Source organism: Bidens hawaiensis, unplaced genomic scaffold (assembly GCF_021521415.1).
Source record: "Bidens hawaiensis isolate Kalapana, Puna unplaced genomic scaffold, B.hawaiensis_p1.1 tig00036719_1, whole genome shotgun sequence".
Taxonomy (NCBI): Eukaryota; Viridiplantae; Streptophyta; class Magnoliopsida; order Asterales; family Asteraceae; genus Bidens; species Bidens hawaiensis.
In genome coordinates this window covers 38,799-66,427 of record NW_027505427.1, presented here as the reverse complement: position 1 = coordinate 66,427, position 27,629 = coordinate 38,799, and the positions used below count along the sequence as shown (strand labels likewise).

General features: G+C 38.8%; 1 protein-coding gene and 1 pseudogene across 2 annotated transcripts in view; both read left to right on the top strand.

Annotated features, from left to right (window-relative positions):
• LOC143613131 (UDP-galactose/UDP-glucose transporter 3-like) overlaps positions 1-10,106 on the top strand; it is a 114,799-nt gene extending 104,693 nt beyond the window's left edge. The window contains exon 8 of the mRNA XM_077086926.1: positions 10,097-10,106. The gene's annotated coding sequence lies outside the window, so the exon portion shown is untranslated. The remainder of the gene's footprint in view (positions 1-10,096) is intronic.
• A 15,477-nt stretch (positions 10,107-25,583) lies between these two features.
• On the top strand, positions 25,584-27,629 carry LOC143613127 (F-box/kelch-repeat protein At1g26930 pseudogene; annotated as a pseudogene). The gene is made up of 2 exons (XR_013150061.1): positions 25,584-25,658; positions 25,733-27,629. The product of XR_013150061.1 is annotated as an F-box/kelch-repeat protein At1g26930 pseudogene (transcript).

Sequence of the window (27,629 nt, the reverse complement as noted above, 5' to 3'; positions counted from 1 at the left end):
TCTCCTATTTCTTGATCTTAATATATATACTTGTTATTTAATCGTATTCTAGACCTTCGATTCCGAGGCCAACACCAAGAAAACCCGAATCTCGATTAATCTCTTAACAAGAACCACAGGTGAGTCTCACAGCCCCTATTTTCACTGTTTTCACTGTTTTTAAACTGCTTTCGGGGCGAGGGACACGTACTTAAATAATGTTTTATCATGGTATACTTACAAGCTATGCAAGCGATTATGTGTTTAAGTTATGTTTCATGATGAGCAATGCAAATGGTTATCTAAGGTTTTCAATGTATGTGCGCTAGAACTCGAGTAAGTGATCACTTTACCATTGGAACTCTAAGGGTAGGGACTGCTGGTTTGATCCGCCCACTCGTAGGGGTCGCACCTCTTTGCATGGACGAGTGCCTGGCATGGGGCAGTACTATGGGGTTGAGCCCGCTCGTAGGGGTCGCGCCTCTTTGCATGGACGAGCACCTTGTTTTCCGGCACAACGTCTGCGCGTAACCCGCGGGACGGTATCCTTAGCTCGTAGGGGCAATGCCTCTTTGCATGGACGAGCACAGTTTCTCAGAATTGTTCGCGCGTAACCCGCGGGACAGTATCCTTAGCTCGTAGGGGCAATGCCTCTTTGCATAGACGAGCATAGTTTTCCAGAAACGTCTGCGCGTAACTCGCGGGACGGTTTTACGTTATTTTAGCTCGTAGTGGCTGCGCCACTTACATAGACGAGCACCGTATCCAGAATTTGTTCACGCGTAACCCGCGGAACGATTTTTATCAGAATATTGTCAGAATTATGTGTTAATACGATTTTACCAAGCAGATGATAATGATGTTGCCAGAAATGTTTCAGAATGATTTTATCAAGTTACTAAAACTTGTGAACTCACTCAGTTTATACTGATTCAAATGTTTTTACGTGTCTTTCAGGAGATAACTAGGTAGCGCATGGAGTCACACTTAGAGCACCACACGCTGAACATCTAAAACAAGCTTTTTGGAAGATTTTGGTTTTATCCCCTCGATGCGCACGGTTACCCGCCGCGCAAGGGGATATGGCGAGGAAATCTTCAGTTTTATACTTGGATGTTTCTTTTTGTAATCTTTGAACAATGTAATGTGTTTGTACTAAACTCCTCATGCGCAATAAAAATCTTTGAATGTTTTGCAATGGCCCGTGCTTAATTATCAATCCCCACTCGTGCGCGCCCGGCTGTTTCCGCCGCTCAGGGCCGGGTGTGACAGATTGGTATCAGAGCACTGGTTATAGCGAACTAGGAAAAGAAGTTTTTAACCTAGACTATAACCTTTGGGGAATCGCATGAAATATTTTTCAAAGAATATTTTCAAAAGAATATTTTCAAAAGAAAAATCACACACGCACTTAGGAACACGGGTCACAGTGTCTAGAGATAAGAACATTATGTGCTCTGAGTACATGCGCTAAGTTTGTTATATTTTCTTTTTATGAAAAGAATGCCTCCAACCAGAGCCAAGGGAATTACCATGACACCCGAGGAGCTCGCAGAAATAATCGCGCAGGCGATTGCAACGCATGAGGCCAGCAAGGCCGAATCTAGTCAGGGTCGCCAAGAGAACGAGACCCCAGAACCTGAATCAGGAGCCTTGAACAAAGGATGCTCCTATAAAACATTCATGGCCTGTAGGCCTTGGCCGTTCAAAGGCACCGAAGGAGCCATTGGGCTCTACAATTGGATTGACAAGATGGAGACCGTTCTCTCCATCAGCGGATGTAGTGAAAACCAGAAGGTCCTTTACGCGACCTGCATGTTTCAAGAAGCAGCTTCGTCTTGGTGGAAGCTCCAAGTAAAGACTTTGGGGCGAGAAGTTGCTCTTCACAAGACCTGGGAAGAATTGAAAGAAATGATGATGAGAAAGTTCTGCTCTCGCGCAGAAATTCAGAGCTTGCAACAAGAATTCTGGAACCACACCATGATAGGAACGGATATCGATGCCTACACCAATCGTTTCAACGAGCTTTGCCAGCTGGTGCCAGACATGGCAAACACAGAAGAAAAGAAAATCGAGAGGTACATCTTTGGGTTACCTCCTGTCGTTAGAGTCCCGCTCAACGCCGCCGCACCTCCGACCTTTGACGAGGCAGTTGCGCGAGCCATCACCCTTACAAGGGATACGGTTCGTGCGGGTATGTTGACCGCTCGCTTGAACGAGCAGCGAACCTCTGACTCCAAGAGGAAATGGAACTCCCACCGAGGGTCAGACTTCAAGCAGCCACCGCCCAAGAAGCAGGAAAGCACAAGGGTTTACGCGATTCAAGCCGCGGAACCATCAAGGAAAGGATACAGCGGGCCTCGCCCATGGTGCAGCAAATGCAAGTATCACCACGAGGGTGAATGCGCAAAAATCGAATGCGCCAAATGTGGCAGACCAGGACACAAGGCGATGAATTGTCGCATCAGAGAAGCTGGATCGAGCGACAGCTGCTACGCATGCGGGAAGCCTGGACACTTCAGTCGGGATTGCCCACAGAAAGGAAACCAAGCTCGCGGGAGAGCTTTTGTGATCGGCGCGGGTGAAGCAAAGGAAGAGCCGAATGTGGTAACCGGTACGTTTTTGCTTAACGGTCATTATGCATCTGTCTTATTTGATACTGGCGCTGACCTAAGTTTTATATCCCATGAGTTTAAAAACTCCCTGGGCTTAGCGACCAGTAGGCTAGACAAACCTTATACTATAGAACTAGCCAATGGTAGGCAGTTATGCGCGAATGAAAGGACTGAGCAATGTGTATTAGTCATGGGAGGTCATGAGTTCAATATAAACTTGTTGCCAATAGATTTGGGAAGTTTCGATATTGTGGTAGGTATGGATTGGTTGGTCGAGAATCTCGCGGAGATTGTTTGTCATGAGAAGCAGGTTCGGATTCCACTGTTGAACGGAGAAACTTTGATGATTCAAGGGGAAAGAAAGGGAGTTGCGACGAAACTGATTTCTTGCCTAAAGGCGCGCAAGTGCCTAAGGAAAGGGTACTACGCCTTCCTGGCGCATGTAATAGAGAAGGGAGATGAGCGAAGAATTGAAGACTTACCTGTAGTGCGCGAATTTCCAGAAGTTTTTCCTAAAGATCTGCCCGGATTGCCGCCACCGCGACAAATCGAGTTTCGAATTGATTTGGTCCCAGGAGCTGCGCCAGTAGCCCGAGCGCCTTATCGATTAGCTCCATCTGAGATGCAAGAGCTTTCCAATCAGTTACAGGAACTTTTGGATAAGGGTTTCATACGCCCAAGCTTTTCACCTTGGGGAGCTCCAGTACTGTTTGTTAAGAAGAAGGATGGTTCGTTCCGGATGTGTATTGACTACAGGGAGCTGAATAAGCTGACAGTCAAAAATCGGTACCCCTTACCGAGGATTGACGACTTATTTGACCAGTTGCAGGGATCCAGTTATTATTCGAAGATAGATCTACGGTCAGGATATCACCAACTTAGGGTCCATGAGGAAGACGCGCCAAAGACAGCCTTCCGAACCAGATATGGCCATTATGAGTTCTTAGTGATGCCTTTCGGGCTAACTAATGCGCCGGCTATATTCATGGATCTGATGAACCGTGTGTGCAAACCATACTTGGACAAGTTTGTGATTGTGTTTATAGATGATATTCTAATTTACTCTCGAACCAAGGCCGAGCATGAGCAACACTTGAGGTTGATTTTGGAATTGTTAAGGAAAGAAAGGTTGTATGCAAAGTTTTCTAAATGTGAGTTTTGGCTTAGAGAGGTTCACTTTCTCGGTCACGTTGTAAACGAGAAAGGAATACACGTCGATCCTTCTAAGGTTAAAGCCATCGAAAACTGGGAAGCGCCAAAAACCCCAACTGAGGTGAGGCAATTCCTTGGACTAGCTGGCTACTATCGACGCTTCATTGAGAACTTCTCCAAGGTAGCTCTACCTCTGACCGCGCTAACTCAGAAAGACAAGGCGTTTATTTGGGGCGAGAATCAGGAAGCGGCATTTCAAATGTTGAAACAGAAGTTATGTAGTGCGCCAATTTTATCTTTACCAGAGGGGACGGATGACATCGTCGTTTACTGCGACGCTTCACACCAGGGACTCGGATGTGTCCTTATGCAGCGAGACAAAGTTATAGCGTATGCCTCGCGCCAACTCAAGACCAATGAAAAGAACTACACAACGCATGATTTAGAACTTGGAGCGGTTGTCTTCGCGCTAAAGATTTGGCGCCATTACCTCTACGGTACGAAATGTGTAATCTTTACGGATCATAAGAGCCTCCAACATATATTCAATCAGAAGGATTTAAACATGAGGCAACGAAGATGGGTTGAATTGTTGAATGATTATGATTGCGAGATCAAGTATCATCCGGGGAAAGCGAATGTGGTAGCAGACGCGCTAAGCAGAAAGGAGCGAATAAAAACACTACGGGTCAAGGCCCTAAAGCTAACAATTCACGCAGAGCTCTCTACGCGCATCCGAGACGCTCAGCAAGAAGCCTTGAAACCAGAGTTTGTTAAAACTGAATCCCTTGGGGGTATGATTAAGAATTTGGAACTTAAAGGGAACACTCGATATTTTACCAACCGCATATGGGTCCTTCTCAAGGGAGGACTGCGCGAGCAGGTATTAAACGAAGCTCACAAGACGCGGTATTCCGTACATCCTGGCGCAGACAAGATGTACCAAGATGTTAAAATGTTGTATTGGTGGCCCAATCTTAAAGGCGCCATCGCGACACATGTCAGTAAGTGCCTGACGTGTTCAAAGGTAAAGGCTGAATACCAGAAGCCGTCGGGGTTACTTCAACAGCCAGAAATTCCCATGTGGAAGTGGGAACAAATCTCCATGGATTTCATCACCAAACTACCAAGGACACCTGGGGGTTACGACACGATATGGGTTATTGTAGATCGGCTAACTAAGTCAGCGCATTTCCTGCCGATTAAAGAAACTGATAAAATGGAAAAGTTAGCCCGACTATATATTCGAGAAGTAGTTTCAAAGCATGGAGTCCCAGTGTCCATCATTTCTGATAGAGATAGTCGGTTCACCTCAAGGTTTTGGAGATCATTACAAGAGGGGTTAGGTACTCGATTGGACATGAGTACGGCTTATCACCCCCAAACGGATGGACAAAGCGAACGAACGATCCAGACATTGGAAGATATGCTACGCGCGTGCGCGATCGATTTTGGAGGTAGTTGGGATACCCACCTTCCGTTGGTTGAATTTTCTTACAATAACAGTTATCACACAAGCCTCAAGGCAGCACCGTTTGAAGCGTTATATGGGCGCAAGTGTAGATCCCCACTGTGTTGGGCTGAAGTGGGCGACAAGCAGATGACTGGTCCAGAAGTGATCCAAGAAACAACAGACAAGATTTTTCAGATAAGGGATCGCCTTAAGGCAGCACGCGACAGACAGAAAAGTTATGCTGATATGAGAAGGAAACCGTTGGAGTTTCAAGTAGGGGATAAAGTACTTTTGAAAGTCTCTCCATGGAAGGGAGTCCCCCGTTTCGGTAAGCGAGGAAAACTAAATCCGCGCTACATTGGACCATTTGAGATCCTGGAGAGGATCGGTCCAGTTGCTTATAAACTCCGTCTACCCGCCGAACTCAGTGGAGTTCATGATACGTTTCATGTATCCAACCTCAAGAAGTGTTTATCTGACGAAACGTTGATTTTACCGTTGGAAGAAATTCATATTGACAAACAGCTGCACTTCGTAGAAGAACCCATAGCAGTAACCGATTGGAAAGAACAAAAGTTACGCAGAAGCAAAATCAAGTTAGTAAAGGTTCAATGGAACTCGAGGCGCGGGCCTGAATTCACTTGGGAAAGAGAAGACCAGATGCGCACAAAATACCCACACCTCTTTCAGAACATGGCTTCTGCCAGCAACGTCTCCTAAATTTCGGGACGAAATTCGTTTAACGAGGGGAGAATGTGACAACCGGTAATTTCCCAAACCCATAAGCTAAGTAATCAACCTAATAATTAGGTGATTGTAAATATTAAGCGCGCCATATTGGTCAGCGCGTGCATTTGTTATGTGCGCCCTGCGCGAGCGCGCCATGTTAGTCAGCGCGTGCTGTTGTTATGTGCAAACTGCGCGAGCGCACCATGTTAAGAACCAGCGTGAGCATATGTTATATGCGCCATGCGTGAATGATTTGGCTTTATGTTTTCATGTAACTTAAACGTTATGTTGTCTATGGGTTGACCATCCCGCATGATGCTAAGGCGGGTGCATCCTACATCGTTTACGCGCGTGCGGAAGGGAACTAACCTACCCGCATGGCGGGAACGTTGAGAGCTAGTTTGTCTGAAGCTCCAAGATGGAATTGACTTCAACATGACTGATCACTATGTTGAAATACCAAGACCACCTGGAGAATCTACAAATGAAACTCAAATGTCCCTAACTGCGAGAAGGTTACGCACCTACCCGCAGCAAAGACATGTCCTATACGCAGAAAGCTATGCGCACCAAGTTATACGTGCAAAACACTTGATCTATTCTCCAGTTAAGGAGATTACTCCCGCCCGAAAGGAAACAGTAGCGTGTTTCAGAGATTTTCCACTTTTTACTGTACACTGACAAAAGTACCTGAAAAAGCACACTGTAACATGAAAAGTCAACTGTCAGCCACCCTATTCTCACCAACCCCAGACCTGCATGTTCTGTCCAAATCAAATCAAAATCTTTTATCCACCACTCCACTCTTAAGTAAATAATAATAACTTCCATACTTTATCATCATTACATTTAGATAGGAAAAGATTTCAATCCCCTAAAGCAAGGGATTGTGTTCCCTTGAGTTTGCCTATAAATTTGTAGCCTAAATTACCACCCAAAACACACTTCAAAGAACTACAAACTTGCACTAATCCTTTCCCAAGCATCCGTTGTTTCCAGCTCCGATCCTGTTACTAGGTAAGCCGAGAATATAACCTTGAGACCTACTATCCAACCCTTATATTCTCCTATTTCTTGATCTTAATATATATACTTGTTATTTAATCGTATTCTAGACCTTCGATTCCGAGGCCAACACCAAGAAAACCCGAATCTCGATTAATCTCTTAACAAGAACCACAGGTGAGTCTCACAGCCCCTATTTTCACTGTTTTCACTGTTTTTAAACTGCTTTCGGGGCGAGGGACACGTACTTAAATAATGTTTTATCATGGTATACTTACAAGCTATGCAAGCGATTATGTGTTTAAGTTATGTTTCATGATGAGCAATGCAAATGGTTATCTAAGGTTTTCAATGTATGTGCGCTAGAACTCGAGTAAGTGATCACTTTACCATTGGAACTCTAAGGGTAGGGACTGCTGGTTTGATCCGCCCACTCGTAGGGGTCGCATCTCTTTGCATGGACGAGTGCCTGGCATGGGGCAGTACTATGGGGTTGAGCCCGCTCGTAGGGGTCGCGCCTCTTTGCATGGACGAGCACCTTGTTTTCCGGCACAACGTCTGCGCGTAACCCGCGGGACGGTATCCTTAGCTCGTAGGGGCAATGCCTCTTTGCATGGACGAGCACAGTTTCTCAGAATTGTTCGCACGTAACCCGCGGGACAGTATCCTTAGCTCGTAGGGGCAATGCCTCTTTGCATAGACGAGCATAGTTTTCCAGAAACGTCTGCGCGTAACTCGCGGGACGGTTTTACGTTATTTTAGCTCGTAGTGGCTGCGCCACTTACATAGACGAGCACCGTATCCAGAATTTGTTCACGCGTAACCCGCGGAACGATTTTTATCAGAATATTGTCAGAATTATGTGTTAATACGATTTTACCAAGCAGATGATAATGATGTTGCCAGAAATGTTTCAGAATGATTTTATCAAGTTACTAAAACTTGTGAACTCACTCAGTTTATACTGATTCAAATGTTTTTACGTGTCTTTCAGGAGATAACTAGGTAGCGCATGGAGTCACACTTAGAGCACCACACGCTGAACATCTAAAACAAGCTTTTTGGAAGATTTTGGTTTTATCCCCTCGATGCGCACGGTTACCCGCCGCGCAAGGGGATATGGCGAGGAAATCTTCAGTTTTATACTTGGATGTTTCTTTTTGTAATCTTTGAACAATGTAATGTGTTTGTACTAAACTCCTCATGCGCAATAAAAATCTTTGAATGTTTTGCAATGGCCCGTGCTTAATTATCAATCCCCACTCGTGCGCGCCCGGCTGTTTCCGCCGCTCAGGGCCGGGTGTGACAGTAGGGGTTGATGGTTTGGGATCCTCTTATACCTATAATTACGCGTGTGTCGATATCTATAATACATTTAAAACAGTACGGGAAAAACAGTATTAGTGATGTGCACTTGTGTCAACAGTCTGTCAGTCAAAGCCCTTAACGACGAGTATCATTCGGTGAATGTATGTCGGTTATATGTGTATGGTTAGTTTATTTGACAACAGATAACCGAAGATTTACCAAGAGAACATGTACCGGTGGAGCAAACACTAATAACCAACTGAAAGAATTAATTAATTAATAAATTTTGAATTTATTAGTATTGAAATTGATACAAATATTAACATCAATACAAAACCTAAAACTAATAAGAAAATGAACAAAATGTGTAAATTAATATAAATCTAAAACTTATTGCAAAATTACAATTTAATATAAACTTACAATAACTAAAATAAAGTGTTGTAAGGATGTATTGTTCTTTTACATTGCTTTTAAAGCATGTTTGGTATTGGGTTTGAAAAATGTTTATTGACTTATAATTGATACTTTCAAAAAATTAATAACTTAAACTGTGTTTGATAATCCAAATTTTTTTTTATTTTAACGTTTTAAAAGGGTTAAATTCTTTTTTTTCAAAAGCTCATTTTCAAAGGTCCAAGGGAGTGTTAAAAACATTTTGGCATTATATTTGAATATAATAATTGGGACTCCAATAGTCAAGGAGTGACATGATCGATAGATTAATTTTGGTGAGTAAGAAAAGAAGCGGCCATTGCTGAGTGGTTTTCAGGTATATACATCTCATCCTACATGAAAGTTTGTTCACCCAAAGTACGGATTATTTCAAATAAAATATAATACGTATATTTCTTGTCTTAATAAGCCTTTATTGAGTTGGAGGCAATTTATAATCATGGACTTTTAGTCTATGCGTAGGGGCGACAAATTGAATGGATTTTGGGCGGCAAAGGACAAAAACACTGCAGATGTACTAAACAATCAGATAACATGATTACATGAAAAATATAGGGTTTGAAGCCATTCAGTCCAAAATATTTTAGCATTTTTATTTCTAGTTACGATCCAATTAAAAAAAGAGAAATGTAAAATAGAATCAAATATTGTGTTCATCTTAAAGCCGTTGAGTCTGAAAATCGCTTCGTACTTAGCCTCCCAAATGGCCCTCTAAGTAACAAAGAGAACTAATCATTCCACAAGTAGTTTCATTTTCTTTGTTAAATGATATTGATCCATCCAAGTATGTATGTTTCTTGGTTCCATTGTGTTCACCCCGACTAACTGATATATGTTAAATGATTCGTGTCTGAATAATAAAAATTTATAATATCATAAATTAAGCTTTCATATAAAAATAAATTAAAAAGACATAAAAAGATAGTTTTCAATTACATACAACCAAATATGACGTAATTTACCTTCTTATAGCTTTTCATTTTTTTTAGTTATTAAAGAAGTGGTGATATATTTGTTTATGTATTGTAAATTTACAACACGCAGTTGTAAAAGTGTCTTTCAAACTAGTAATATAAATATTATTTAGCCAAAAGCTAGAAGATATAGCAGGAAAAACAAGTGTGTGATATTAATACAACACATTTAAAGCCGTTCAAAAAACAAAGTACAATACGTTTAAAAGGGTAAAGTGTATTAAAGTTCATGTTCAATGATGTAAGAAGAGTATGATGTTTACAACAAGAGTATGCTCTAGCATACGAAGTGGAGGCCTTGAAGAGCCAGCGAAAGGGCGGGAAAAAATGGCCGGCCAAGAACATCATCTGGCCCTTAGTTTGTGCCGACTATTTTTTCATGGGTTGAGGACTACTTCATGGGTTATCTCGGTTTCATTTTTGAGTGGTTTTGGGTTTCGGGGAGAAATGAGAAGAGATGGGAGAAAGTGGAATGATACCATAGTGTTTCGGGAAAAATGAAAAACAATCAGGAAAATAAGAAAAAAGCTTATGTGGCATGTGAGATAGAACGGGAAGACTCTATGCACGCTCTTATAAGAACTATATATATAATTTATAAAATTTGGTGTATTATGTAACTTGCTTACATTGCACCTTTTATCATTTCTATGTTACAATGGTATGAACTTCAGTTAATCATAAAAAGGTACTACATGTACATTATAGACAACTTTGGAATTTGTGAACAAGTTTTATTAAAAGAAAGACGTTGGTGACTGTTGATGATATATATATATATATATATATATATACACACACACGTGTATGGGGAAAGTTAACGTACAAATTAAATTAATGTTAATTGTGAGAATTAAGCTGTTTAATTATATATATAAGTAATTATATAATTAAATCGTAGTGTAATTACACTACAATATAATTACACGATTTAATTCTCACAATTATCACATTAATTTAATTTGTATTTGATCAAAACCCCATATACACATGTCTATTTTTTTCTTTAAATAACAGCTCTCATTTAATCTTTATTATTATGATTTTAGTTGTTCAAATAAGAGAGAGAGAAGCCATACTTGGTGTTTCCAAAATGGGGTCAATGTTGAAGTGGGTTAGAGAAGGGTTCAGACCCACTTTGTGTCAGTCAGACCACTCAAACCCATGTTTTTTATCATCTTCTCTCCCTCTCTGTCTTTCTAAAATTAAAAATATAGAATATAAAATAGTAAAACTACTTAACACATGTATATAACACCATGGAAGTTATTCTGGTTTTTGACGGTATAAGTTTTAACTTATTCATGTTTACTCTCAATTAAGATGAACATGTTTGACACATAAAAAATGTACAAGTTTTTTTTTTTCTAATCACCATATAGCTTCATAACATGTTTAAACACGAGTGGCGCGCCCGACCCATGCCTTAAGGGTGCAATAGGTTCAATTGGTATGTAGTTTTAGTATTTCAGTGTAATTGGATTAACTGGTTAATCAATGTAATCATAATAAACATTAAGCAAATTCGGGATATGCAGAGTGCACGTTTGCTTTGGTCTATTATGATGATAGGGGCGAAGCCCCTAACAAACAGGGATCCGGGAGCAGCGCCCCCGATTGCGGGTCCTAGACTCTTAAGGTCCGAGGGGCAGAGCCCCTGGAAAAAAGTTATTTTCGTTAATGTTGCTTCATTTAAATTTCATTTATAATATTAACTTATGATTATGTCAAACATAATCATAAGTTTGATTTAAGAGACATATTAATATAATTTTAAATTTGAATTATAACTGCCTAAGGCAGTTAGCCAAACTCAATTGGTTCTGTAGAGATATACGACGATTCTTCCAATTGATCTCCACTCTGGTTCATATTCTTCATAAATTCCATGCTAAATTCTTGTCTTGAATTCAGAGTTTTATCCGATTAAAGTATTTTGGAGAACCACCGAAATAACGGTTAATCTGAAGGTTATCATACAACTCTCTAAATAATAAAGGTTGCAATTCCAAAATCACCAACATGTAGTACGCTTGCAAGATCACGAGCACACCTTAAGGTGTGGAGACTAACCCTATTGTAGCGCGCGGGTGGTGCAGTTCTTATGTCATAATGGACGTTTGACGCGAAAGTGTCGAAGCTCGTGTAAGGTGTCGGAAAAATTCAGAATCTTGTATAGGCTTGTATAGTCTAAAGAACACTCAACTTTTTATCATAGTTCAGTTGAAGGTGTATGTAACATCCTACTTTCGGTTATATTAATAATATAAAGTTCGTTTATTTTATAGCGGGTCGTTATCGGTTTAGTTGAATAGAATACGAGATGGACTTGTGTTGGGTAAATGGATATGGGTTATGGACTTGGGTATGGAGGAATGAAGGAAAGACCATGGGCTTAAGCCCATGATCAAAAATATATATACCCTTAAATCCTCCATTTAATTCACTTACACATATCCCTTACACCATCCAAAACACACACTTAAGATTCTCTCTCTAGTTCTCTCTCTCTAAACCGATATCAAGAAGGAAACCGAGAACTGACCCGAGGTAATGATAGTATTGTATTGTATGAGCTTAACCCGTGAGATATAGTTGCGAAACGACGAGCCGACACCGTTTAACCGTTTAAATCACGAGATCCGGGTGGAATCGGGTATAAACCGAACCTATGATGAGCTTAGGGATCACCCTAGCTCAGATCTGGATCGAACGAGGCGAAAAACGACGAAAAACGAGTTAAAACTCGTTTTTCCGGTGAGTTCGCGTTTTTCCGGCGGCTTTCCGGCAATGGCGGCGCCGGAAAAGTTAATACAAGGTTACGGGTGTCAGGGAATGTTCTGACATCCCCTGACCTAACCCTAGTTCGCTAGGGAGTAATTGACGAATTAGAAGCGATTCGCTAGCTGATTCGTCTAAGGGAATATAACGAACTAGCTTTGATTCGTGTACTAATTCGTTAAGGAAAGATTAGCGAACTAGCATTCGTTATGGAAATAAGGGCGAACTAGGCCATTCGCTAAGGCCATTCGCTAAGAGAAGGACGAATGAACCCCCTTCGTTATAGGGTTCATTCGTTGACCAGATCAGTTCGTTAAGGTCCAATTCGCTATAAGGACCAGTTCGTTAAGATGCCTGATTCGTTACAAAGGCAGATTCGCTATAATGGCTAATTCGTTATGAATTCCCATTCGTTAAGAACTGAGTGACGAATTAGAACTTTGAAAGAATGACAGAACAGTCCCTAGACTTAGAAAAGAATGATTTAATTACAAATAAACCCTTGAACTTTTAAGTAGCATATTATTCAATGATTCAAAATGTTAATGGAAAATGTGATAAGACAGTTAATGAAAATAAAATTTTTCCAAGCTAACCTGGCAGCTTAACCCCAGCCAGGGGCTCTGCCCCTTGGACCCCGCTAGGGGCTGTCGCCCCTAGAACCCCGCTGCCAGGGGCGCTGCCCCCGGACCCCCGTTCGTTGAGGGTAATGATTAAACTAGAAAGGCGATATGTGTAGTGATAGTTTACTGAAACGTATAATTATTATACAGTTAGTCGTGCACAGCTCGAGAAAGGAATAACCGTAAACGGTGAACGCAACCACATTGAGGTGAGTTTCTAGCCCCACTTCCTTGTTATGTTTTCGGGGCTGTGTGCATACTCGATGTGATAGTTAATACACTTATCTTAAGTGGTAAGTGTATGCATTGTATGATTTATGTATGATGATTGTTTGACGGTGCGTGAACGATCTTCGGATATTGCATGTACCGTCAGGTGGTAGTTAAGATATGATTGATAAGTATGATGAAAGATAGGATGTATGTATGAATATATGATGTATGCATAATGTATGTATGTTATGACGATGGTACGTGAACGCTCTTCGGAGATTGCACCTTATTGTCAAGGAAAGTATGTATGAACAGGTACGATACAGTTACACGAAACAAAGGGACCAGACCCTAATAATATCTGTGATGTTAGGGACCAGACCCTAATAATATCTGTGATGTTAGGGACCAGACCCTTATAATATCTGTGATGTTAGGGACCAGACCCTTATAATATCTGTGAGGTTATAGGGCGAAAGGCTCTTTAAAACGTATGATTATGTATGTAAAGGAAGTATGAAGGTAAGAATGAAAGTATATGCACTTACGTGTGTATGTAAGAAAGTTAAGAGGTTAAGTATGAAATGTAAGAAGGTATTGTATGATTATGTGATTAACTAGAACTCACTCAGCGTAGCTGACTTTTAGTATGCACGCAGGTGAGTAGGATGAGGCAGCTCGCTTGAGGAGACACGTGGCACTGAATAAGGGGCTGGCATCGGAAGACTCAAGACGTTTAAGTTTAATGTTTTGTTTATTTTGAAAGACAAGATGTTGTTTTAAGACAAGAGGTGTTTTGTTATGAAATGTTTTATGAAAGCTTTTATATTCCGCGAATGTTTTAATTAACTCTGATATTTAGAACTGCGTTTATGAGTAAATCCAACACGCAAGTAGGGCTACCGGTAACAGGGCCTTACACCTTAATGGCGTATAGAAACCCTAGGGACTTGAGCAGCACTCCGACGCCACTTTACTTTTCTCGACACGCAAATTGAGGAACGCCAAATCTTCAACACTCGTTGGCACGAACCTCGAGAACAAACACCATATTGGTTGTATGTGGGTGGAGGGTGGCACGCACTTCGAGGAAACGTTGTACACAAACGTGGGATCGGGGCACACTTAACAAGGTATTATGGCACGTTTATCGAGGTAGATCGAATATACGATTGTCGGGATTTAGAGAGATGCTAGTGAGAAAGTGGAATACTGAATCTGAGTGTGAAAATATGAGATCCCGACCTTGCTATTTATAGACCTCAAATTGGTCCCCATCGCGGTACGCGATGGGTCCCTCAGCAGACCTATCGCGTACCGCGATATAGGTCTACTGACTCACAGTGTAGACCTGCCACGTGTTGACACGTGACAGGCGCCGCTCCACGTGGCGACACGTGGCAGCAGTGTTGCCACGTGGCAGCACATAGTGCCACGTGGCACACGTGTCACATATTGTCAGACATCCCATCGCGGTATGCGATGGGAGTCTCTTCTGACTCATCGCGTAGCGCGATGGGTCAGGAAAACCAAATTTTTATTTTTAACCCTCAAGTTTGGATTTTGGCAATTTTAGTCCCTAGACTTTGGAAAGTTGATACTTTGAACTCGAAATTTCATGTTGTTACATCAAGTATTTTTATAATAAGTTGTATACGAGTGTTTGTTTTCTGTGTTGACAGAAATTATTTTTCAACTTAGTATCGGTTTTGTAATAAACTTAGCCTATACCAACCAAATACACGTTAATACACCCCATCTGCAAAGAGTGTTTATCATTACAATTCAAATAAGATTATAGAAAAGAATCAAGGTTGACAAGTGATCCCACATGATGGCATAGTTTCCCTAATGTCATTTTATGTGTGCTATATTTAGCTTTATTATGTTTATTGCGGCATGCCAAAAGTGGTCAACATGCAAATCCATGGTATAATAAAGTTGGCTGGTGTTTAAAACACGTTGTCTTTTAACATTGCCTGTGAGAATGAAATATGAATTAAGTCACAAGTCATACAAATTTTGGAAAGTTAAAACTTATTATTATTATTATTATTATTATTATTATTATTATTATAGTTTTTATAATTTTCTATATTGTGGACCAGGTTTAGATAATGTGTTAGACAAGACCGAAAATGTCACACCAAATAATAAATGTGAAGATGAAGGAATACCATGTTCAAGTAAAATCCATCAAGCCATGCTCATGTAGTGTTTAAGACACTTGCACGTTGGCGCACCACGACATATGCAATTTTCTAATTGGGTTTTCAATTAACTATTCACACGTATTCATACAATTCTCTCTCTAGCTCAAATTAAATAGTAATTTAACGATGATTTTAGACGAGGAAACTATGCTAACTAATTGAGTTAAAACAATGATCTAAGAACCTAATATGGATTCTTTAAATTCTATATATACTTTAAAACCTGTCTAGAACGAGCCAAATTCGAATATAGGATAAAAGTAGAGAATGGGTGAATCTAAGCTGGTTCGATCATAAAATGTGAACTCGATAAAAAATGGTTGTTTTTTTTAAGGATTATTGGATTTAAATAATCCCACCTTTAAAGGGTTGGTCAATAATAATCTGACCTCCGGTATTTCTCGCTGGCAGTCCCACCTTTTCAAGGTTTTTTGTTTTATGATCCCCCGTTAAAAATAATTAACGGGGTTAATTTTTTGCTGATGTGGCTAGTGACTTGGCTTTTTCATTATCCTACATGGCTTTTACCTATATTTTTATTTTCCTACATGGCTTTTACCCACTTTCCGATTTCAATATTTCTTTCTCCTTCATCAATCAAACCCAGATTCAGATTTCAATTCCAATTCCAATCACACCATGAACGACCTGCTGACTAAATCCTTCACCAGCTACGTCGATCTCAAAAAAGCCACCATGAAAGACCGAGACCTCGAATCCGGACCCGACCCCACCTCCAGATGCAACCCATCAAGCAAAACTCCAAGGATGAGAGCTCAAACCTTGAGCAGAGTCAACGGATATAAAAGACGGATGCGCGGTAGAGTGTTGATTGTCGCGGCGGAGGAGGCACGTAGTGGTAGAGCAGGTGCTGCTGCAGGTAATGCAAATGGAGGAGCTTAATCGGATATGGAACTTTAGTGAGTAGATCTGGAATTGATCGGAGAAGACGGACGAAGGTGGTGGCCTGCCAGAAATGAGTTTGGTGGCAAAGGAGGAAGAAGAGGGAGACGAGAGGTGGGTTGGGTTAAGTTATAATTAAATAAATAACATATTTTGTTTTTTATGTTTATATCAAATACAATATTTAAAATGCCAAGTCATTAGCCACGTCACCAAAAACTTAACCCCGTTAATTATTTTTTACGGGGGATCATAAAACAAAAAACCTTGAAAAAGTGGGACTGCCAGCAGAAAATACCGGATGTGAGATTATTATTGGCCAACCCATTAAAGATGAGATTATTTAAATCCAATAATCCTTTTTTTAAATTGTAAGTTGTAAACATGAACATTAAAACACCATGTCGAAATTGAAGATAACTTTTAATATAGGAATATAAAAGGCCAGTTCATATTTCTTTTTTGGGTTTGTACTAATCCGAAAACCAACTTTTAAAGCGTCCAATCAAACCGTCACAATTGACTTTCATTTTAGTATGGTTTCATTCTTTGAATTTTTTTTTAATGTTCATACCAACTTTAAACATACAACTAGTTTTTTACGCGTATCAGATTGAACTAAAAAATGATACAACAAGTTGAATCAGTAGGTTCGGTCGAGTTAAATAGTTTACATTGTAACTTCATATAATACAACTTTAACTCAAATAATAACCCAAAGGTATTCCATAGTAAAATATAATTAAAAAGTTAATTCATAATAAAAAAAATAATACAAAAGCACTCGATTTTTCAAATATAACACAAAAGTTTACTTGTTTTGATGTTAATTGCTAGGTTAAAATTAATTTTTAAAAAATAAGGGTCGTAAAATATCAAAAATCCCTTGAACTTAAAACCGTTTTGTCGGTTTAAACCGGTATTTTAGAAAAGAAAAAATACCCACCGGTCTGATGTTCTAACACACCACCTAAAATTATCATGTTCAAAATACCAGCCTGATATGCGCAACTTAATATTACTGGTTCAACCAGTCAATATGAACCGGTTTTTAAAACACTGGATGCAGTATTGACATTTTCAAAAGAAGTTTTAAGACAAAATGGCAAAAGACGTCCTTTATGTTTAATCGTTTTTTCAATGGACGTCCTTTTGCAAAAGAAATGATAGAAAACATCATTTACATTTAAAAACTCTATCATATTATGTCCTTTGACCCTAACCCAGTTAACTTTTCCCCGTTAAATATGGTCATTGTGTCTTGCACATGGGGGTATTTTGGTCATTTTACCATTGCAAATTAAAATAATATTAACTCTGAACCATTCACTAACAACCTAAAGATGATTAATTTTCAAGAGTAAAATGACCAAAATACCCTCATGTGCTCTGCACATGACCAGATTTAACGAGAAAAGTTAACTGGGTTATGATCAAAGGACATAATGTGATAGAGTTTCTAAATGTAAAGGATGTTTTCTGCCATTTATTTTGCTAAAGGACGTACAATGAAAAAACGATTAAACATAAAGGACGTCTTTTGTCAATTTATCGAGTTTTAATAACAAGAACCCTAATGTTGAAAAAAACAACCTTAAAAATAAAACATTAATCTAGTCAAAATATTGTGAGACCACACAACACGTATAGACATGTGTGAGCCGTCGTGACTTGGTTGCTACGCGCGAAAATATTAGTCAACGCAAGTGGGCCCCACACGTACACATTGTACCATAGAACACGATTCGAACTTTTATCTCCTTGATTATATTTGAGCCAAAGAGTTTGGTTATTAAACTTATACCTTTTTATGAATTTTTTAAAATGTTAAACTTGAATGACATTTTGCTATAAAGTTTTGTTATCAAATAGAGAGTATTGTAAAGTTTGTTAATATTAACATAATCGTATCTTATTAATCATAATTGTAGCGCATAGCTGATAATGATCTATACTTAATACATGATCAACGATATTCCTTACGTTCACTTTCAATGTCAAGTGTAAACTTATACTCTCCTAAAACCATGGCCGGTCCGTGGGCCAGCGAAATCAGGCATGGGCTTTATGCCCACACTTAATTAAGACATTCAATTTCATAAAAACCATTATATATAGATATATTTTTATAGACAAAATAAACTAAAAAATATATATGGCCGGGTGGCAAGCTTGGCTATTGTTAAGCTTTATGTCTCGAGTTCAAAACTTGTAGCAAGCATTTCGTTTTATTGTTATTATTATTATTTTATTTTGTTTTGTCATAATGGTCTTAAAGAGCCACAAAATTTCATTTCGATTTAGGCCTCCAAACTCGTTAGCAATGCCAAAAACTAACCCTCTAAGTCTAAAATGAACGACTGATTAATGTATATTTCAATCGGAATGTCGTATATTGTTAGAAAGGAGATAAGTGAAAGTTAGAATCTAGAAGTGTCATTGGTTACATTGTCAACATGGATTATTAATGGTTGATAGTTAATAGCTTGTATTATTAAAGGCCAACATGTCTAAATACAATTGTGTATTTTGATAATAATGCTTGATATTTTGATTAAAATAATATTAATATATATTTCGTTCAAAATTTTATTTTATAAAGTGACATAAAATTTATGGGTTTAGGTTTAGGTTAAACAAGTTGAGAGTCAGTTGCTTCTCAAACTTACAAACACGTCTAGTCAAAAGGAACACGCTCAGGTTAACCTATGAGGTTCGTTGTGTAACACTTTTTTATATAAATATATGATTAAAAAATACTAAGCAACAATGTTTTGCATATTAAAACCAAAAATCAAATGTATATAATATAATTGCCTCCACTTTCTAAACTAGTATTTTATGTAATAACTTAAAATTTTACTGATAACTATACGCTAACATTTAAAAGTTAAGATAAATAAAAATAATAATCAGGTTTTATAGTTTAAATGCAATATTATATACATTTTACTTTTGGTTATCTAAGTGGGTGTTTGGGAGTGTTTTTCCTATTTGCTTTTTGCTTTTTAGAGGGGTAAAATGTCCAAAATACCCCTCTAAAATCAACTAAAAGCATCAAATTGAAGCTTTTATGTGCTTTTGGAGGGGCATTTTGGACATTTTGCACCTCCAAAAAACAAAAAGCAAAAAATAAAAGCACTCCCAAACATGCCCTAAAAGTATCTATATGCGAAAAGAAAAGAGGGTTGTATGTTATGTTCACATTAAACATAACTCTAGTGTCGATAGTCCATTACAAACCACCATTACCTCGTCGTTGACGTTAGTGAGCCGACGACCATGAATCCATCTCAATAAAACTACAAGTGGTTAAGTAAATTATAATTAAAAAACCATTCAATTTAATTAATAATAACTAAAGAGCCATTGAAGTTACAAACCTTATAAAACAAATTTTGTAACACCATGTTTTCTTATATAAAGTTTTTCAAAAAACAAAACAAAACAGAAAAAATGTAAAAAAAAATAATTTGAAATGATGAATAAGAATTTCAATCAAGATTACCATTACAAAATTGATTATATTAAAAAGACAATAATGCCCTTTGAATGACGTCAAAAAGAAGGGATCACAAAGGATAAATATGTCATTTCATGAAAAAAATATTATTAATAAAAACAAGAGATTTAAAAGCATGTTCATAGTGGTTGTGTCATAAATATATAATAAATTATATATTAATTAATATTATAATGGATTAAAGATGAACTAAGTAAAATATTAATAATATAATAAAATATTATTAATAAAAACAAGAGATTTAAAAGCATGTTCTTAGATGAACTAAGATGAAATTCTCCTAACTTTAAAAAGCTGGCAGATTAATAATAATATTCGATAAATAAACTGTCTGTAGAGACGTACACGATTAAAACCTAGTAACTCATATTTAAATGGTACTCTCTTCTTTGTTTGAACTAGATTTGTATTATTAAAATTCGGTTTTTGTTGCTAGTTGTGTTACGGGTGTATGGAGATTACGGAAAATAATACTTAGAAATGAGAGATTGTCACCTCAAATTTTAAATACCATGAAGATTTATTAAAAGCTATGTAGATTTAAAACCAACCAATCACATGACACAAACAATCATATCAATATTATTAACTGATTCGGGTAGTTGAATGAACCCTATTTGCTATGACGATTTGATAGGGGTGCCTTAAAGATCAGTACTGACCAACCTGATGGTGCATGTGATAACAAATTTAAATCAAATATAAATATATGAATCTTTTGAACTAATTCGACCCGAATATTTGAATTCAAAGTTATATATAGTTTTTATATTTTATAAGTACATTTAATTAATAACATATATTATTTGCTTTATTTTTATTTATTTCTCTAGTGGTTCGGTTTATTTGAATTAACCTAAGTTCAAAATATTGTTTTGTAATCTTTTATGTGGATTTAAATGCAACTTTAGTTTCAACAATTTGCATTCTAATAACTTTATAACCTAAAAACTAATATGTAATTAGTTAAGTAGTTCATGAGTTACCCCGGTGATAAAAGATTGAATCGATCTGAGTTAAAGGATCTCAAACTTAAGAACAAGCTCGTATAGACTAATAGACAAGCATGAGTATGAAATTCATATTACACGCTTGGGTAAGCCTACGATCCTAAATCATGTTATTTATATGAATATAAGTTATTATTTAAATATACTAAATGTGTATTAAATAATAGTTGATATGTATTTATAGTGTATAAATATACACACCACATAATAATAACAATAATTACATAAGAATATAAATAAAAGTCAGAGTTTAAACTTAAAAGTTTTCTCACAAAACAAGCTCGAGTTTTGAATATAGAGCTTGATATAAACCAAACTTGATCTTTGTTAAGCTAATGGAACCGAGCTCTCAAGCTGTGCCAAGCTACATGTATCAAGGGTCGAGCTTGAACATGCTTCGGCTCAAACTCGAGCTCGACTTTATCAAACCCAAGTTGATTCATTTACACCCAAACAAAACCAGTTTAACAAACACTTAAAAATATACCCATTTCCCTAAAGGGACTTCGTTGCATTCTGAGTCTCCCCTCCGATTATGGCACCTCCGATTATGCCTGTTTCCTTGCTTTCTGAGTCTCCCCTTGTCGTGGACGTTGATAGTGTGCTTGGGTGCATTAAATCTTTCCCTAAAGGGACTTCGTGTGGGCGGGACGGTTTGCGAGCCCAACACATTTTAGATGCGTTGTGCGGAAAGGGGTCTCCGATTGCGGATGGTTTGCTCAAAGCTATCTCTGAGGTAGTTAATTTATTTTTGGGGGGAAGGTGTCCTAAGGTGTTGGCAGAGTTTGTTGCGTCTGCCCCACTTACGCCGTTGCTTAAGTCGGACAATGGGATTAGACCTATTGCTGTTGGGGCCATTGGAGGCGGTTGGTCTCTAAGGTGGCTATGAGGGGTGTCGGGAAAGAGATGGCTAAATACCTCGGTGACTTTCAATTTGGGGTGGGAGTCCCCAGTGGGGCAGAGGCCGTGCTCCATAGCGCGAACAGGTTTCTAAATCAGTTTCATTCGGATGGGTCATTGGCTATGCTTACTGTTGATTTCTCCAATGCCTTCAACTTAGTAGATAGGACGACCCTTCTACATGAGGTCCGGAGTCGATGTCCTTCCATTTCTCTTTGGGTGGAGTTTTTATATGGGTAGTCGGCTAGGTTATATGTGGGTGATACTTACATTACATCCACCACTGGGGTTCAACAGGGGGACCCTCTTGGGCCTCTCCTTTTTGCCTTAGTTTTGCACCCACTTGTTCACCAAATCAGAGATCGGTGCAAGCTTCTTTTTCATGCTTGGTACTTGGATGATGGCACGATTATCGGGGATACTAGAGAGGTGGCCAAAGCATTAAATATTATCAGGTCTGAGGGCCCTCGTTTGGGTCTTGAATTAAACGTTAAGAAAACAGAGTTATTTTGGCCAACATGCAATGGGGTGAAGGTGCATGAGGGGTTGTTCCCTTACGGGATTGGAAGGCCGGTGCTTGGCGTGAAACTCCTTGGTGGTGCTGTAAGCCGGGATGCGGGGTTTATCAGCAGTTTGGCTATGAAAAGGGCATCTAGCGCTGTGGAACTGATGAGTTGTCTCCCAAGACTTCGGGATCCTCAATGCGAGCTTCTTTTGCTTCGCTCATGTATGGGAGTCGCCAAGCTTTTACCTATGTATATGGGGGAAGCTGTTTCTATATTTGACAATGGTCTTCGAAGGGCGATTGAGGACATCGTGGTTTGTGGAGGTCCGTTCTTTGGGGATCTCCAATGGAGGTTGGCATCACTTCCGACCCGTTATGGGGGGTTGGGTCTCTGTTCAGCCGAGGATGTATCTACATATGCTTTTGTGGCTTCGAGAGCACAATCGTGGTGTTTGCAATACCATATTCTGCGGGGTTGTGATTATTATGGCTTGGACTCTGATTATGGGTGTGCGATGGATCGTTTACGTACTTCACTTCCAGATTTTGATCTTAGCGGGTTCTCTAATAAGGACACCGCCCTCCATAAAGCCCAACATGTTGTGGCGAGTGCCTTATTTAGTGGAATCGTCAAGAGTTTAGAAGTGAAGTTTGATCTATCCCTTCGCCAAAAGGTGGTGTTTGAATGCCTTCGGGCTAATCGGGCTCAGGATTTTCTAACGGCCATCCCCATTGAAGGATTAGGCCAACGTATGTCGGGTTTGGAGTATCGGGCTATCCTTAAGTACCGGTTAATGATCCCTATGTTCCCGACTGATGAGCCTTGCCCAATTTGTCGCAAGGTCTGTTTGGATTCTTTTGGTGACCATGCGGTGCATTGCAAAGAATTGTCTGGCTTTAAATACAGACATGATTGGGTTAGGGATGTTCTGTGTGATGTTCTTAAACGGGCAGGGATTTCTGCTAAAAAGGAGGCCCCTGTTAACTTTCTCACGGATCCTCTTGAAGGGAGGTCTACTTTACGACCAGCTGATATTCTTGTGTTCGGGTGGGCAGGGGGGAAACACGCCTGTGTGGATCTTACAGGAGTGTCCCCTCTTGGGCTCAGAGACCGTGGGTTTGTTGTGGGTTAGGCTGCGTTGAAGGCTGAATCGGGCAAAGTTGTTAAACACGAGAAAGCTTGTTTAGATAATCAACATGTCTTTCTACCATTTGCCTTTGATGCATTTGGTTTTCTTGCCCAAGAGGTTGTGAAATATTTGAGTAGGGTTCAGCGCGTCGTACACGGAACCTCTTCAGCTTCTAGGTCCCAAAGTTTTGTTTTTAGCAGGATTGGGTTTGCTATTCAAAAGGGGGTTGCGGCGCAGCTTGTTGCCCGTTTGCCTGCCACTTTATTGTAATCGTTTTATAGTATATTTGAAAGGGTTCATGCAAAAAAAAAAAAATTCTAATACATTCATAATAATAATAATAATAATAATAATAACACGTGTCAAGACTAGAGGTGAACATAAACCAGGTAAGACCCGTGAAACCCGAACCAATCAGATCCGGTTATATTACAATAAGGTCGGGCCACACGTTTTTACCCAAAGCGAGTTCGCCACCAACTGTAGCAGCACCATACGCTAAAATTTGTCCCTTTTTAATGCATTTACCCCGCCGAGTCTGGGGTTTTTGATGCATACAAGTATTTTTGTTGGAACGTAGTCCTCGGAGTACAACAATATCAGCTGAATCCAGACCAGGACAGGTATGATGGTTAAGACTTACTAGATCCAAAACAATTAGACTCGATTATTTACAATAGAATAAGATATTAACCGCCTAACTCAAAAATAATAATACTCCAATAATAATAATAATAATAAATAAATAAATAAATAAATAAAAACCAGCTGATTGTGGGTCCCACACTCCATCGTCAACCGCCGTCTTCTCCTTCTTCCTCTGATCTCATCACCTCTCTCTCTCTTTCTATATATCTCTCCAATGTATATATACATATATATATGTATGTATACATCTGTCCATAATAATAAAAAGTTTTGATTTTTATTACAAATGAAGCATTAACACCTTACAAAAACCAAAACCCATCTCTTACTCTAATTTCTATTACCCCAACAAATCTTAACCCCAAAAGCCTCTTATATATATATATACATACATACAAAAGCAAGTTTTTTTATATGAAGAGATTGAGAAAGAAAGCATTGATGAGCTAACAAATTCATGTAGAGAAAGAAAAAGATATATATACATATATATATATGTATATGTATATGTATATGTGTATATTATTCTTATTATTTTGGAGCATATAATTGGATACAAAAGGTAAGTTTTTTTCAATACCCTTTTGCTTAATTAGTGTAATGTCACATCAAGTAGATCTAATTCAAGTTTTTTTTTTAATTTCAATTAGTTGATTTACTGATTTAGGATATTTGAAAATATTGCTTTTTTTTCTATATTTGGGATTTAATTTAGCAAAATTATAAAAAAATCTTGATTAGGGTTTGTTTTGAAATTTATTACAGTTTTTAATTTTTTGTTTTGATTGAACAAATTCAAGAAATAATAATAATAATAATAATAATAATAATAATAATAATAATAATAATAATAGATTTAAGAGATCTGGAATTAGCAATTAGAAGATATTATCTTTATTATTCATTTGTGGAATAGATTCTGTTTATCTTTATATATGTTGTGTTACAAGTTATTGCCAATTGTGGATTAACATCAATTGGATTGCTTCACTGTGCTGCTTACTTTCTTTAGCTAATTAATTTATATGGATCTTGGATTTATTATCTGTCTGACTCATCTATCTGATATATATGAGTGTATTGATTGATGTGATAAATGTTTTCCTATTTGGGATTATTTTTTCAGTTGAGAAGGTTGCTTGGTTGCTGATCAAAAGAGGTGATTTCAAGATATCTTGATTAGGGTTCTTCAAAAATACACAAAAGTTTTGATCTTTTGGGCTTGATTGATCAAGATTTCAAGAAATCTTGATTAGGGTTCTTCAAATATCCCCAAAAGTTTCAAGAAATCTTGATCAGGGTTCTTCAGAAAAACCGAAAAGCTTCAATCTTTTGGGTATGATTGAACAAGATTCAAGAAATCTTGATTAGGGTTCTTGAAAAATACAAGAAAGTTTCAATCTTTTGGCTTGATTGAACAAGATTTCAAGAAATCTTGATTAGGGTTCTTCGGAAATCCCGAAAAGTTTCGATCTTTCGGGTTTGATTCAACGAGATTTCAAGAAATCTTGATCAGGGTTCTTCGGAAATCCCGAAAAGTGTTCATCTTTCGGGTTTGATTCAACGAGATTTCAAGAAATCTTGATCAGGGTTCTTTGAAAATCCCCGTAAGTTTTAATCTTTCGGGTTTGATTCAACAAGATTTCAAGAAATCTTGATTAGGGTTCTTCAGAAATCCCGAAAAGTTTCAATCTTTCAGGTTTGATTCAACAAGATTTCAAGAAATCTTGATCAGGGTTCTTCGAAAATCCCCAAAAGTTTCAGCTTTTGGGTCTGATTCAAGAAGGTATGCTAGAAGAAAGATCTTTTTTGGTTTCAAGAAGCTTCAACAACAACCCAGACAACACTTGGGGGGGTTTTATGAGTAATTTCAACATCGAGAAGATCGAATCGCATCACGAAAAACGACCGTTAGATACCGAAGACGAAGAAGAAATCACCCACCCCCCAAAAACCCGCAAACAATCCCCCGATTACAATAATATTGATCAACCCGACAACAATCAACGCCACACAAGCGATGACTCAGATTCAAGCCAATCTCCCGATCACAACAATCTTGATCTTGAATTAGGTTTTCTTGATCAACTAGACAACAATCAACACCACACAAGCGATGACTCAGACTCGACCCAATCTCCCGATCACAACAATCTTGATCTTGGATTAGGTTTTCTTGATCTTTCATTAGCCTCGACTAATCAACACAACGCGGGCAATGTCTCGGATACAAGTTCCCTAATCCACGCCATCGGTCGAGACAACTCGATTAGCTGTCTACTCAAATGCTCAAGATCCGATTACGGGTCAATCGCATCACTAAACGGAGCGTTTCGTGACCTAATTCGAACCGGTGACCTTTATAGGTTAAGACGACAGAACAATATTATCGAGCATTGGGTTTATTTTTCGTGCCATTTGGTCCAATGGGAAGCTTTCGATCCTACGAAACAACGTTGGATGAACCTACCGACAATGTCGTCAAACACGTGTTTTCAGTTTTCCGATAAAGAGTCTTTAGCGGTCGGGACCGAGCTACTTGTGTTAGGAAAAGAAGTTCTTGATCATGTAATATACAAGTATAGTTTATTAACTAACTCATGGTCATCCGGGCGGTTAATGAACCAGCCCCGATGTTTATTCGGGTCCGCGAGTTTAGGCGAGATTGCGATTGTGGCCGGGGGGGTCAACCCGAGTGGAAATATCGTGAACTCGGCCGAGCTTTACAATAGCGAGTCAGGTGCGTGGGAAACGCTTCCGAACATGCATAAACCGAGGAAAATGTGTTCGGGTGTGTTTATGGATAGTAAGTTTTATTTGATCGGTGGGATCAGTGGGACCGACATGAACCCGTTGACGTGCGGTGAAGAATATGATTTGGGGACAAGGGTATGGAAGGAAATTCCAAATATGTCACCGGTGAGGGGGGGTGGCGCTGAGGCGCCACCGTTAGTGGCGGTTGTAGATAATGAGCTGTATGCTGCTGACTGTGCGGATATGGAAGTTAGAAAGTATATTAAGGACCGGAAAGAATGGGAAACGGTCGGAAGATTGCCCGAACGGGCCAATTCGATGAACGGTTGGGGGATTGCGTTTAGGGGGTGTGGTGATCGCGTTATTGTTATTGGCGGGCCGAGAACGAGTGGGGCGGGGTTTATAGAAGTGAATTCGTGGGTCCCACGAGACGGGCCGCCTCGATGGACCATGCTCGGGCGGAAACAGTCGAGTAATTTCGTGTACAATTGCGCGGTTATGGGGTGCTGAAGTTGGTGTGTTTTTCATGGGCATATGATTCTTGATCATGGGTAACTCACAACTATTTCAACAAAAGTTTTAATCTTTTTTAATCTTTTTTTATTTTTAATTGTTCAGGATGAAGAAAAAACAGATTTTTACTTATAAATATTAATGATTTCTTGGAAAAAGATAATCTTGATTATGTTTCTTGAAGTTGTTAAGTGTTTAGAGGGTCTAATAACTTATCTTTTGTAGGTAGATTTGATTACAAA